Source organism: Dromaius novaehollandiae, chromosome W (assembly GCF_036370855.1).
Source record: "Dromaius novaehollandiae isolate bDroNov1 chromosome W, bDroNov1.hap1, whole genome shotgun sequence".
NCBI classification, from domain to species: Eukaryota; Metazoa; Chordata; class Aves; order Casuariiformes; family Dromaiidae; genus Dromaius; species Dromaius novaehollandiae.
In genome coordinates, this window is record NC_088130.1 from 15,113,019 (window position 1) to 15,125,788 (window position 12,770).

Consider the following 12,770-nt stretch of genomic DNA (forward strand, 5'->3'; position numbering starts at 1 on the left):
GTAGGATCACAACCCTGGACTTGAGGAGAGCAGACTTTGGCCTCTCCAGGGACCTGCTTGGAAGAATCCCATGAGATAGGGCCCTAGAAGGAAGAGGGGTCCAAGAGAGCTGGTTAATAGTCAAGGATCACCTCCTCCAAGCTCAAGAGCAGTGCATCCCAGTGAGCAGGAAGTCAAGCAAAGGGGACAGGAGACCTGCATGGATGAACAAGGAGCTCCTGGCAAAACTCAAACAGAAGAAAGTCTACAGAAGGTGGAAGCAGGGACAGATAACCTGGGAGCATTATAGGAACGTTGTCAGAGTGTGCAGGGATGGGACTAGGAAGGCCAAGGCCCATCTGGGGTTTAATCTGGCAAGGGGTGTCAAGGACAGCAAGAAGGGCTTCTTTAACTACATTGGCTACAAAAGGAAGACAAGGGAGAATGTGGGCCCACGGCTGAATGGGGCAGGGGCCCTGGTGATGAAGGATATAGAAAAGGCTGAGGTACTGAATGCCTTCTTTGCTTCAGTCTTTATTGCTGAGACCAGCCCTCAGGAATCCCAGGTCCCGGAGACCAGGGAGAAAGTCTGGAGAAAGGAAGACTTTCCCTTGGTGGAGGAGGCTCGGGTTAGAGATCATTTAGGCAAACTGGACACGCACAAGTCCACGGGCCTCAATGGGATGCACCCACGAGTGCTGAGGGAGCTGGTGGATGTCATTGCTAGGCCACTCTCCATCATCTTTGGAGAACAGGAGATGTGCCTGAAGACTGGAAGAAAGCAAATGTCACTCCAGTCTTCAAAAAGGGCAAGGAGGAGGAGCCAGGGAACTACAGGCTGGTCAGCCTCACCTCAATCCCTGGAAAGGTGATGGAACAGCTCATCCTGGATGACATCTCTAAGCATGTGAAGGGCAAGAAGGTGACTAGGAGTAGTCAGCATGGATTCACCCTAGAGGGAAGGGGGGGGGGGGGGGGCAAGAAAGCTGGTTGATATTCAAGGATCACCTCCTCCAAGCTCAAGAATGGGTCATCCCAATAAGCAGGAAATCGAGCAAAGGCAATCAAAGCAAATCAAGCAGGAAATCAAGGAGGCCTGCATGGATGAACAAGGAAGTGTACAAGAGGTGGAAACAGGGATGGGAGGAATATAGAGACACTGTCCAAGCGTGCAGGGATGGGGTTAGGAGAGCCAAAGTCCATCTGGAGTTGAATATGGCGAGGGACATGAAGGGCAACAAGAAAGGCTTTTATAAATCCATCAGCAGTAAAAGGAAGACTAGGGGAAATGTAGGCTGGCTGCTGAATGGGGCAGGGGCCCTGGTGACAAAGGACACAGAAAAGGCAGAGGTACTGAATGCCTTTTTCACCTCAGTCTTTATTGGTAAAACTGGCCTTAAGGAATCCCAAGTCAGGAGCAAGGAAGACTTATCCTCAGTTGAGGAGGATCAGGTTAGGGTACATTTAAATAAACTGGACATAGACAAGTCCATGGGCTCTGATGGGATACATCTGCAAGTGCTGAGGGAGCTGGCTGATGTCATTGCTAGGCCACTCTCGATCATCTTTGAAAGGTCATGGTGATCAGGAGAGGTTCCTGAGGACTGGAAGAAAGCCAATGTCACCCCTCTCTCCATGAAGGGCAAGAAGGAGGATCCGGGAGCTACAGGCTGGTCAGCCTCACCTTGATCCCTGGGAAGGTGATAGAGCAACTAATGCTGGAAACCATTTCCAGACACATAAAGGACAGGAAGGTGATCGGGAGTAGACAGCATGGATTTATGAAGGAGAAATCATGCTTAATCAACCTGATAGCCTTCTATGATGAAATGACTGGCTTGGTGGATGAGAGGAGAGAAGTGGACGTTGTTTATTTTGACTTTAGCAAGGCTTTTGACACTGTCGCCCATAACATCCTCATAGGCAAACTGGTGAAGTATGGGCTAGATAAGTGGTCATTGAGGTGGACTGAAAACTGGCTGCACTGCTGGGCTCAAAGGGTTGTGATCAGTGGCAAGAAGTCCAGATGGAGGTAAGTCACTAGTGGTGTACCCCAGGGGTTGATACTGGGGCCAATCCCATTCAACTTATTCATCAATGGCCTGGATGAAGGGACAGAGTGCCTCCTCAGCAAGTTTGCAGATGACACAAAACTGGGAGGAGTGGCTGACACATCCAATGGCTGTGCTGTCATTTAGAGGGACCTCGACAGGCTGGAGAGATGGGCAGAGGGGAACCTCATGAAGTTCAATAAAGGCAAGTGCAGAGTCCTGCACCTAGGGAGGAATAACCCCATGCACCAGTACAGGCTGGGGGCTGACCTGCTGGAGAGCAGCTCTGCAGAGAAGGACCTGGGAGTCCTGGTGGACAAGAAGTTAACCATGAGACAGCAGCGTGCCCTTGTGGCCAAGAAGGACAATGGTATCCTGGGCTGCATTAGGGCATTGCCAGCAGGTTGAGGGAGGTGATCCTCCCCCTCTACTCAGCCCTGATGAGGCCACACCTGGAGTACTGTGTCCAGTTCTGGGCTCCCCAATACAAGAGAGACATGGAGGTACTGGAGTGAGTCCAGCAAAAGGCTACTAAGATGATGAAGGGACTGAAGTATCTCTCCTATGAGGAGAGGCTGAGAGAGCTGGGACTGTTCAGCCTGGAGAGGAGAAGACTGGGGGGGGGGGGGGGGGGGGAAATCTTAGCAATGCGTTTAAGTATCTGATGAGAGGGCGTAAAGAAGCCAGAGCCAGACTCTTTTCAGTGGTGCCCAGTGACAGGGCAAGAGGCAATGGACACAAACTGAAACACAGGAAGTTCTGTCTGAACATGAAGAAAAACTTTTTTTCCTGTGAGGGTGACAGAGCACTGGAACAGGTTGCCCAGAGAGGTTGTGGAGTCTCCATCCTTGGAGATATTCAAAAGCCATCTGGACACAATCCTGGGCAACGTGGTCTAGGTGATCCTGCTTGAACAGGGGAGGGGTTGGACTAGATGATCTCCAGAGGTCCCTTCCAACCTCGACCATTCTGTGATTCTGTCACCAGTGACATTCGCCGAAATTTAAACTATTTCACATTAAAAAAAAAAAAAAAAAAAAAAAACAACTTTGCATCTTGGCAATAGGAATCACAGCAAGGTCTGAAGCAGCAACTAGCGGACCAGGACTAGCTTATCGGCACTGCTTGCGCACTCTCTCTCATTTGTGAAGAGATTGCACAGTTTGCTCAATGCTCTGTTCCTGGTGCAAGACGTTATCCTCCTTATTTACAGTTAGGTACTTATTGTAGAATAGAACCACTGACACTTAAACACAAACCGAAACAGATGCTGTATGGCACTATATCTTCCAGTTTCAGTGGACCTTCTCCAATGAACTGGAGGAAAAAAACATTTCATTTAATTTCCCTTTTAGTTTTCAAGTAATCAGTTACCTACTTTTAACAGAAAATTTGATTGCTTGTGAAGTCAGTTGTAGCATAACATAAAATTCAGAATCTCAGTGAAATACAAAACAAAGATTATTATATGTATGCACATGCCAAGAGCTAAAGCAGGGCTAGTTTGACATGACTTCATGTAATTTGAGACTATGAAGTCTGCACATTTTCATAAATGGATAAATAGTCAAAACTGTTAATACCATACATCTGTTACAGAAAGAATAAAAAAAATTATAAGGACAGGAAAAATACTTTTGCACCTAAAATTAATTTATGATTTATAAAGTATGCTTGACTCACATCTTTAACAGGTAGGTTTGTTGGGCCTTTTCTGTTTTTTATTAAGATGTTTATGTAGAAAAAAAATTAAACCAAAGTAATTAAAAATAAAAGAGAAAGACTGTGAAATAGAAAGTGATTATTTCTTTAATACCTCCAGGAAATGCGCTCTCACTCACTGATGGACAAAGGAAGTTATGGGATGAATGCTCAGAACACTACTACGGAATTGTCATTTTAACTGTTCATTTATACAATTTAAACATTTCTTTCCAACCTAAAGAAACAGGGCTCTAGCCAGTAATTGTCATGAGTTACTTAGAAGATCTATATCTCATCTTCATTATATCACCTTTTTCACATGGACTGTGAACTTCAATGGTATGTGCACTTTTGTTACATAAAGGCTTATAAAAATTATGTGATATTTGGTTTAAACAGTAAGCCATTTTATGTTAGTAACTTTAATCAACAAAACAGAAGATAAAATCACCCCATTCTTTTGAAAGCTTCCCAAGTTACCACCAGGGTACCAGATAAGCAACTTCATTGTATTATTTTTTTACAAAGAGGATAATGGGAGAGATTAATTTTCCCTGCCAATCTTTATCATTGCTAGGGCATTCCAGATTGCTGTTCTATGGGCAAAATTATCTGTAAGAAAGGAAAAAAATATGTTCAAATGCTGTACTGAGTTCTAAAAAATGCACTTCATGTCATATCAGATTCAATTTAAAAGTTTGTTACAAGGAAGCAAGCTTCACAGAAGTTTCAATTTGGTATTTTTAAAACAGATTATTAGCTTGAAGTAAATTTGATAAATATCCTTTAAACTTTGGCTTGAAACCATTTCAACCTGAGAACTAAAACAAAGATTTCTGCAAGCAAAATTTTCAAAGCAAAGTTTATAAAAGTATTAAAATAAGTGATGTTAATGTTGAGTTTTACATACAATATCTACATTGACTGCTAGATATGTGGCAACAGTTACCAAGAAAGGTTTGGAGGAAGTGCAATAGGCAAGAAAGTAAAGGAGAAATGAAAATTCAGAAAGAATGAATACGTGGCCTGCTATGATAAAAGTTAAAAAAAGCTGAATTTTTGCACATAAAGCAACTCATTAAAATGACAAAGGTAGAAGTATGTTTGCTTAACTAGATAAAAAGTTATTAAATGCCAAAAAGCTAAATATTTATTAAATAAAAAGAAAAAATGCATAGGATTCCTTGAATGAAGGGGCATTGAATTTGAATTGCAATTTAAACAATCCTATAACCTGCTTAGGCTAATATCTTGTGCAAGATGTTCATACAGATAACTTTCCGTAATGTAGAAGAAAATCTCAGCATCTGAGTATGGGAAAAACCTTGAGAAATATCAGTGTCTTGGGACACAGCTCTCAAATGCCACATACCCTTACACTTATCACCTCAAATCTTATTTGCAAACCACCAAAGCTAGGTGTGTAATATTCCAAAGAGTATTGAATTTGGAAATACAACCTTTAATGTTGGTCATCCATAGTTTGCAGTGTGTCCTGTCTGATACGTATGCTGCTGCTTCTTGTGAAATAAGACATGTCCAAAATCCATCTGGCAGCCACTTCTGTGTAAATACAGGGTAAAACTGAAGCTTTGATTTGGCCATATTTTTTCTAGTTTTACTTTCGAAGCAAGTAACACCAGTTTATTACTGAAATTGTAAAGATAAGCATATTCTGGGAGTATTGAAGAATTTTATTTATGCTATATGAATAGAAAAATTGTTCTGGAAGCAGCCTTTAGGAAGCTGCCAATAAAGGGTGAAGATGCAGAATTTGACTGCCTTTTCCTTGAAGGACTCAATCTTTTCTTCAAGTGGCTGAATGTTTTCTTTTTGTGTGAGTAATATGTAAATTGACAATACTGATTCACAGAATCACAGGATCCTGAACTCCACTATCTCATGGTCACTGGAGCCAAGGCTGCCCCTGAGTCTCACATCTCTGACTCTCACTACCTGCTTTATCAACAAACTCTTTCTGAGTTTTGAGGAAGGAGGTGGACTGGATTTTGACTTCCAAGGAGCTGCCTGACCCCTTTAGGAAAGGTTCACCGCCACCACCTCCCCTCCCTTAGAGGTGCCTTCCCTCTCTGATGCCAAGACTGCTCAGCAGTGCAGCGGACCACAGCTGCTCCCAGTTGGGGTAACTCACTTAGCTTCCCCTGCTGTAGGTAGCAATCAGGGATCTGCTCAGGTAGTGGAAGAAAAGCTGGAAGAGGAATTTTTGCAATCCATGAGAACTGAAATAGTTAATTAGAACTAAATTGCCACTGTTGTGCCATTGTCGTTTATTCTCTTTAACAAAAAAATTACTTTTATCAGCTGCTCAGAAGCAATTTTGGAGCAAAAATTTTGATGTGCTGACACTAACTGCAATCAAGATGAATGTTGAAATTCAAATTGCCATGATTATCTTTTGGGTTTTTTTTTTTGCTTCTCAAATTGTATTGGCAAGCCTAAGTGTACTTTATCTATTGATCCCACTCCAATAGAAGAAAACAGGAATTAGAGAAATAGAAAGATGAAAAGACAGCTGAAAATAAATGCTGGTTCAAATTCTCAGATGCCTGAAATTTGGTATTTATGTCCCTGTCTGAGTACCTAAATATAGTAAAAGTAACCTGATTGTTCAGGGATACCTGGGACTCTCATCTCCCATAAATTGCTATAAGGCTAACCACATAGTAAGTTCTACACCCTCCAGAGTTTTCAGGATCAAAGTTTAAATTCTACAGATAAAAATCCTCCATCCTCACTCCTCGCTTGGAGTAAAGTCCCATGACTTTTGTCTGTAGTGTTCTTTCAGGTAAGCCCAGCTTTGTACAAGAGGTGTACAGTTCCAAGCACTGACATTCCACACTAGTTGTATGCCTGATTTCATAGTTCTTATTGTCTCATTATTACTTAGGGACAGGATTCTGTGATGACTGGTACTGTCTACATATACAAAGTTAAATATTGGTCCAGTCAAAAATAAAGGTAAAATTCCCATTGGTGTCATGGAAGCTAGATCAGCTCATAGTGAAAGATGGTGTATGGATGACTACATCATTTAAGATGACTTGGAGGTATCCCTTATGATCCCCCTTAAAGGGGGCAATATGTTCCCTCCTCCCACTCTGAATAATAACTGACTCCAATGGCTTGTGCTTGGAGATGAGGTGAAGAGAGAAATTATGGCTCCATGTATAGTTTCTGCTGCTATTTTTGGAGCATTCATACTTTTTTCAATGAATCTGGACAATTTTGCTCTTTGTTAAAGACAGTCCCAGCATAAAAGATTGTCTAAATTAAAATGAGATACAAGAAATAGTTCTAATGAATATATTGAATGAATGAGGTAGGAAGAATGGAAAAAATCTGCAACTATATACATTAGTTATATGTACATTTGCAAGTAGGCTTGTCTGTACTGTTATATTTTTTATACCAAAAAAACCTGAGAACGATACATGCCAAAGAATTTTTGCAGTATACCATGGATCAATTTGATATTTTCTATACCAAAAGCACACATGACGTGTGAATACTGATGCAGTTGTTGCCAGTTTGAGATTCAGTTTTCTATTTCACTCAAGAACAAATTGTATTCCAACAGAAGGCAGGGAAAGAGATGAAACAGGAAAGAAAATCGGCCATTCTCCAAAATATGTAAGATCTTCCTTTGTTTATTTTGTTACATGGATGAAGTATTGTTGTTCATAGCTATGAACAACACAGCCATGTTGAGCTGGGAAAATCCTTTACATTTTTAATCTTTTTTAGGTTGTTTTTAAACATTTGCACTTTTCTTGTCTTTGCTTTCTATGAACAATCTAATAAGATATTTATTGTCAGGAATGATAACACAGAGATTTTGAATAGACTGGTCATAGAAAGCAATTTTGATGTAGGTCCTTGGTCCGTCCAGCAGATAGGGCAAGATGCAGGGCTGCAGACAGAGCTGCCTATGACATAGATCCATGGTGCATGCAGCAGACAGGGCTGCCCACAATGTGTCTGGGGTTCACCAAAGCAGACAGGGCCATGGACAGGGCTGCCTGTGACATGGGTACATGGTTCATCCAACAGATAGGGAAGGACCGAGTCGCCTATGACAAGTGCTGCATCAAGGAGACAGGGCCACCTACGACAAGGGCCCAGGGTCCATCTAGGAGACAGGGCCACAGACATGGCAGGAGGCAGGTCTGCAGGAAGACCCTCTCACAACATGGGTCCGGGATAAATCAGGGAGACAGGGCAGGAGGCAGGACCACAGGCAGAGCTGCGTGCAATGTGGATTCAGGGTCCATCCAGCAGACGGGGCTGCCTATGATGTGGGTCTGGGGGTCCATCCAGCACACAGGGCTGTCTACAATATGGGTCCAGTCACAAGTTAGGGTCACAGACAGGGCTGCCTAAGACATGGACCTGGATTCCATCCAGGAGGCAGAACCACTACGACGTGGATGCAGGGAACATCCAGGAGACAGTATCGCAGACAGGGCCACCCATGATGTTGGTTGGGGAATCCCTCCAGCAGACAGGGCTACAGGCAGGCCTGGAGGCAGGGCTGCAGACAGGGCCACCTACAACATGGATCAATGGTGCATCCAAGAGATGGGGCCGTCTATTGTTGTCCGAAAAGCAGATTTGTTGCCCGGTGTGCAATAAGCCAATTACACACTCAGGAGAGACATTTGCTTATTTATTTCAGAGTTGCACGAACCTGGGTGCTCAGTGGTTTCCCACAAATCAAGCACACCCCTCCAACTTTTCAAGTAGCATTTATACAAACAAATTGCCAGATTTGCAATTTTCCCTTTTACACTGATTGGTTAGTGATTTCTTCATTCCCCGGGTCCCACCCCTGTCTCTCAAGGTCCTGATGAGGGGAGATAGTAATTCCAGCAATTAACACTGCCCCAGCAGGGACAGTAGGTGTTATCTCCCAAGGTCCTGACGAGGGGGAGATAGTCCAGACCCCTTAATTAACATTGTTTCAGCAGCGAGAGGAGGCTTTGTTTCCCAGGGTCCTGGCGCCCAAGCAGGCCTTATTTCAAAGCCTTGATATCCTCCCTTTCGGAGTGTGGGGCACAGGAATGCAGACTGCTGGTAACTCCCTTATCTTTCCAGCCTGCACCAGCTCTGGGGCCCTTTCTTACTGAACTAGGAGTGTGGCCTAAGGCTTCAGCAAATTTAGCTACTCATGCTAAGCAAGTTTTATCTAAGTGACTACCTCTAGACAGCTTCAGTTCAATAATTTACAGTTCAAGTCCCAAGGTCTTCAGTTAAGGATTAGCAGTTCTAGGATGCCCTTGATTAAAGAATGCTTCTTTTTAGAAAATAGAGATAGAAGTTATCCTAATCTACCTAGTTCAAACATTCTTTCTGAGCTTCCCAGGGTTGTCTTGTAACACTATGATGTGGGTCCAAGGTACAGCCAGCAGACAGGGTTGCCTGTGACATGGGGCCTGGGTTCATTCAGGAGACAAGGTCACGGGCAAGGCTGCCCATGACATGGTCCGGTGTCCATCTAGGAGACAGGGCTGCTGACAGGGCAGGAGGCAGGGCTGCAGACAGGGCAACCTACGACAGGTCCATGATGCATCCAGGAGACAGGCCTGCCTATGACATGGGTCTGGGGCCCACCTAAGAGATCGGTCTGACTATGATTTTGGGCCAGGGTCCATCCAGCAGACAGGGCTGCTGATGTCAGGAGGCAGAGGTACAGGCAGAGCCACCTATGATGTGGGTCCAGCATCCATCCAGTAGACAAGGCTGCCTACAATTAGGGTTCAGGGTTCAGCCAGTAGAAGGGCTGAACACAGGGCAGGACAGATGTGGCCACCACCAACATAAGTCCAGTGTCCATCCAGGACACAGTGCCGCCCATGAGGTGGGTCTGGGATCAAACCAGGAGACAGGGCTGCAGGCAGAACAGGAGGCAAGGCCACACAGAGGGCTGCCTATGACACAGATCCCAGGGTCCATTCAGCAGACAGGGCTGCAGACAGGACAGGAAGAAAGGAGGAAACGGAGGTAGACAGGGCCACCTATGACATAGGTCAGGGGTCCATCCAGCAGACAGGAACACAGAGGAGGCAGGGCCACAGACAGGGTCACCCATGACATAGATCTGTGGTGCATTCAGGAGACAGGGCAGTCTGAAATGTGGGTCTGAGATCTAGTCAGTAAATAGTGTCATAGACAAGGATGCCCACAATGTGGTCTAGCGTACATCCAGGCAACAGGGCCTCTCATAGGGGCACCTATGACAAGGGTCCAGGGTTCATCCAGGATACAGGGCCTCAGACAGGGCCAGAGACAGGATCACAGACAGGGCTGCCTATGATGTGGGTCTGGATTCCATTCAGCAGACAGAACTGCCTACAACGTGGGTCCAGGGTCAATCTGGGAGATAGGGGCGCACACAGGGCAGGAGGCAGGGAGGTAGAGAGGGCTGCCTACAACATAGGTACAGGATACATCCAGGAAACAGGGCTGCACACAGAGGCACCTATGATGGGTCCAGGGGCCATCCAGGAGCCAGGGCTCCCTATGACACGGGTCTGGAGTTCATCCTGGAGACAGGGTCTCAGACAGGGCCAGAGGCAGGGTTGCACACAGGGCCACCTGTGATGTGGGTCTGGGTTTCATCTAGGAGACAAGGTTGCACACAGGGCCACCAGCAGTATGGGTCTGGGGTCCATCCATCAGACAGGACCTCAGACATGGCCAGATACAGGGTCACAGACAGGGCTGCATATGATGTGGGTCTGGGGTCCGTCCAGGAGGCAGGGCTGCCTACAATATGAATCTGGGGTCCTTCCAGGGACAGAGCCTCAGACAGGGCCAGAGAAAGGGTTGCACACAGGGCCACCTATGACTTGGGACCTGGTTCCATCTAGGAGACCATCTTCCATCTAGGAGAGAGGGTTGTCTATTAAATGGATCCAGGGGCCGTCCAGGAGACAGGGCCTCAGACAGGGCAAAAGACAGGCTTGCAAACAGAGCAGCCTATGACATGGGTCCAGGGCCCATTCAGGTGACATGGCCATCCACAATGTTGGTGCGGGATTATTCCAGGAGAATGGCCCACCTATAGCATGGGTCTGGGATCCATCCAGTAGGCAGGGCCTCCTACAGCATGGGTCTGGGTCATTCCAGGAGACAGGGCTGCCTTCAAAATGGGTGCTAGGTTATGTGATAAAAAGCTCATCTGCACACACCAAGGAGCATAGAGGCACAATGGCAGGCGGGAGAACCCCAATAACCCAGTCAAAGAAATGAACCCCTTCCCCGGCTCCTCCCAGGGCTGTCCCAGTAGAGCCATCAGCCCCATGGTCCAGGTGTGAAATCCACACAATGAGTCAATGGGAATGGCTCTCTGGATCACCTTTCAGACTGGGGGGGGGGGGGGGGGGGTTACTGTCTAGGGATGTGGGAAACATTATGGGATGCAGGGGAAGAACATTTTGGGATTGCACAAAACTTATTATAGACTGTTTGAGGGAGGAACCAAAGGTGGGGAAAGGAAGGGATCAAGGTGGTTTGGGGAGGAATAAACATGGGAAAATAGAGGGAAAAGGGGATAAAAAGGGCTGGTCACGTGCAAACAGTGTTGGACAGTATGCTGGTCTGGCCATGCCCTGTGCCTGATCAGCACAGTCTGACCTGTCTTCTCATTAAACTCCATTTCTATTTTTCCCGGGTGAGGGGCTCTCTATTATATGTGCATGTGCTTGTATGGAGGACTAAGTGCCAGCAACTGGAGTCAGACCACGGGTCAGAGGGCCCGTGTGTCTGTGGTGCCAGCTGCTGGAGCAAGTGAGGGTATGTAAGTCTGTATGTGATTGCTAGTGAATATCAAGCTGGACTAGCCAGAGAGTAGGTTAAGTGGCCTGGGAGCCAGGTATGTGTGTGTCTCTAGGGGTGAGACCACAGGAGGAGGGGGGGTCTGTATCAGCAACTGGAGTAGGGCTGCAGGCCTTGGGGGTTCATATGTCCAGGTGCCAGCAACTGGGGAGAGAGGGGATCCAGGGGGCAGCTACTGGGTAGACTGAGTGTCTAAGGCCAGCTAATGGAGGGATCCACATTGTAAATATGTATATATATTTCCCACTAATGGACCTTCACCCTGATCAGCCAGAGAGGAGAACAGGATGAGGTTGTTGGTGCTGTTTGTGTTTGTATGAGTGCTGAGCATGTCTGTGTTGATCTGTGTGGCCAGCCATGTATACATATGCTGTATATGCATGTTTGTGTGTGTCCACTGGGAATACATGCTCAGTCTCACTACTAGTATGACATGTGTCTAGGGTCAGTCCAGTAAACATGGATCCCTATCATGTCGATCCAGCAGACAAGGCTGCCAATGATTTGGATTCGGGGTTCAGCCAGTAGAAGAGCTGAAGACAGGGCAGGATTCAGTGGTGCAGACATGGCCACCACCAACATGGGTTTGGTGTCCATCTGGAAGACAGGGCTGTCCATGAGGTGCATCTGGGATCCATCCAGGAGACAGCGCCGCAGACAGGGCAGGAGGCAAGGCCTCACAAAGGGCCAACTACGACGTGTGTTATGGCCCATCTAGGAGACTGGGTTGCCTACGATATGTGTCCAGGCACCTTCCAGGCGGCAGGGCCGCCTACGACGTGTCTGGGGGTCCTTTGAGGAGACAGGGTCACCTATGACGTGTCCATGGCTTATCTAGGAGACAGGGCTGCCTATGACATGGGTCAGGGGTCCATCCAGCAGATAGGGCAGGATGCAGGGCCACAGACAGGGCTGCCTTCAACATGGATCTGTGATGCATCAAAGAAATTGGATTGCCTACGAAGTGGGTCTGGGCCCAATTGAAGAGACTGGCTTGCATATAGGGTGCTGGACATGGGTCCAGGACTCATCCGGGAGACAGGGCTGACTACAGTGTTGGTCCAGGATTCTTCCAGGAGACAAGGCTGCCTATGACGTGGGTCTGGAGTCCATCCAGCACATAGGACTGCCTAAAGCCTGGATTTGGGGAACATCCAGCAGACAGGCCCACCTACGACA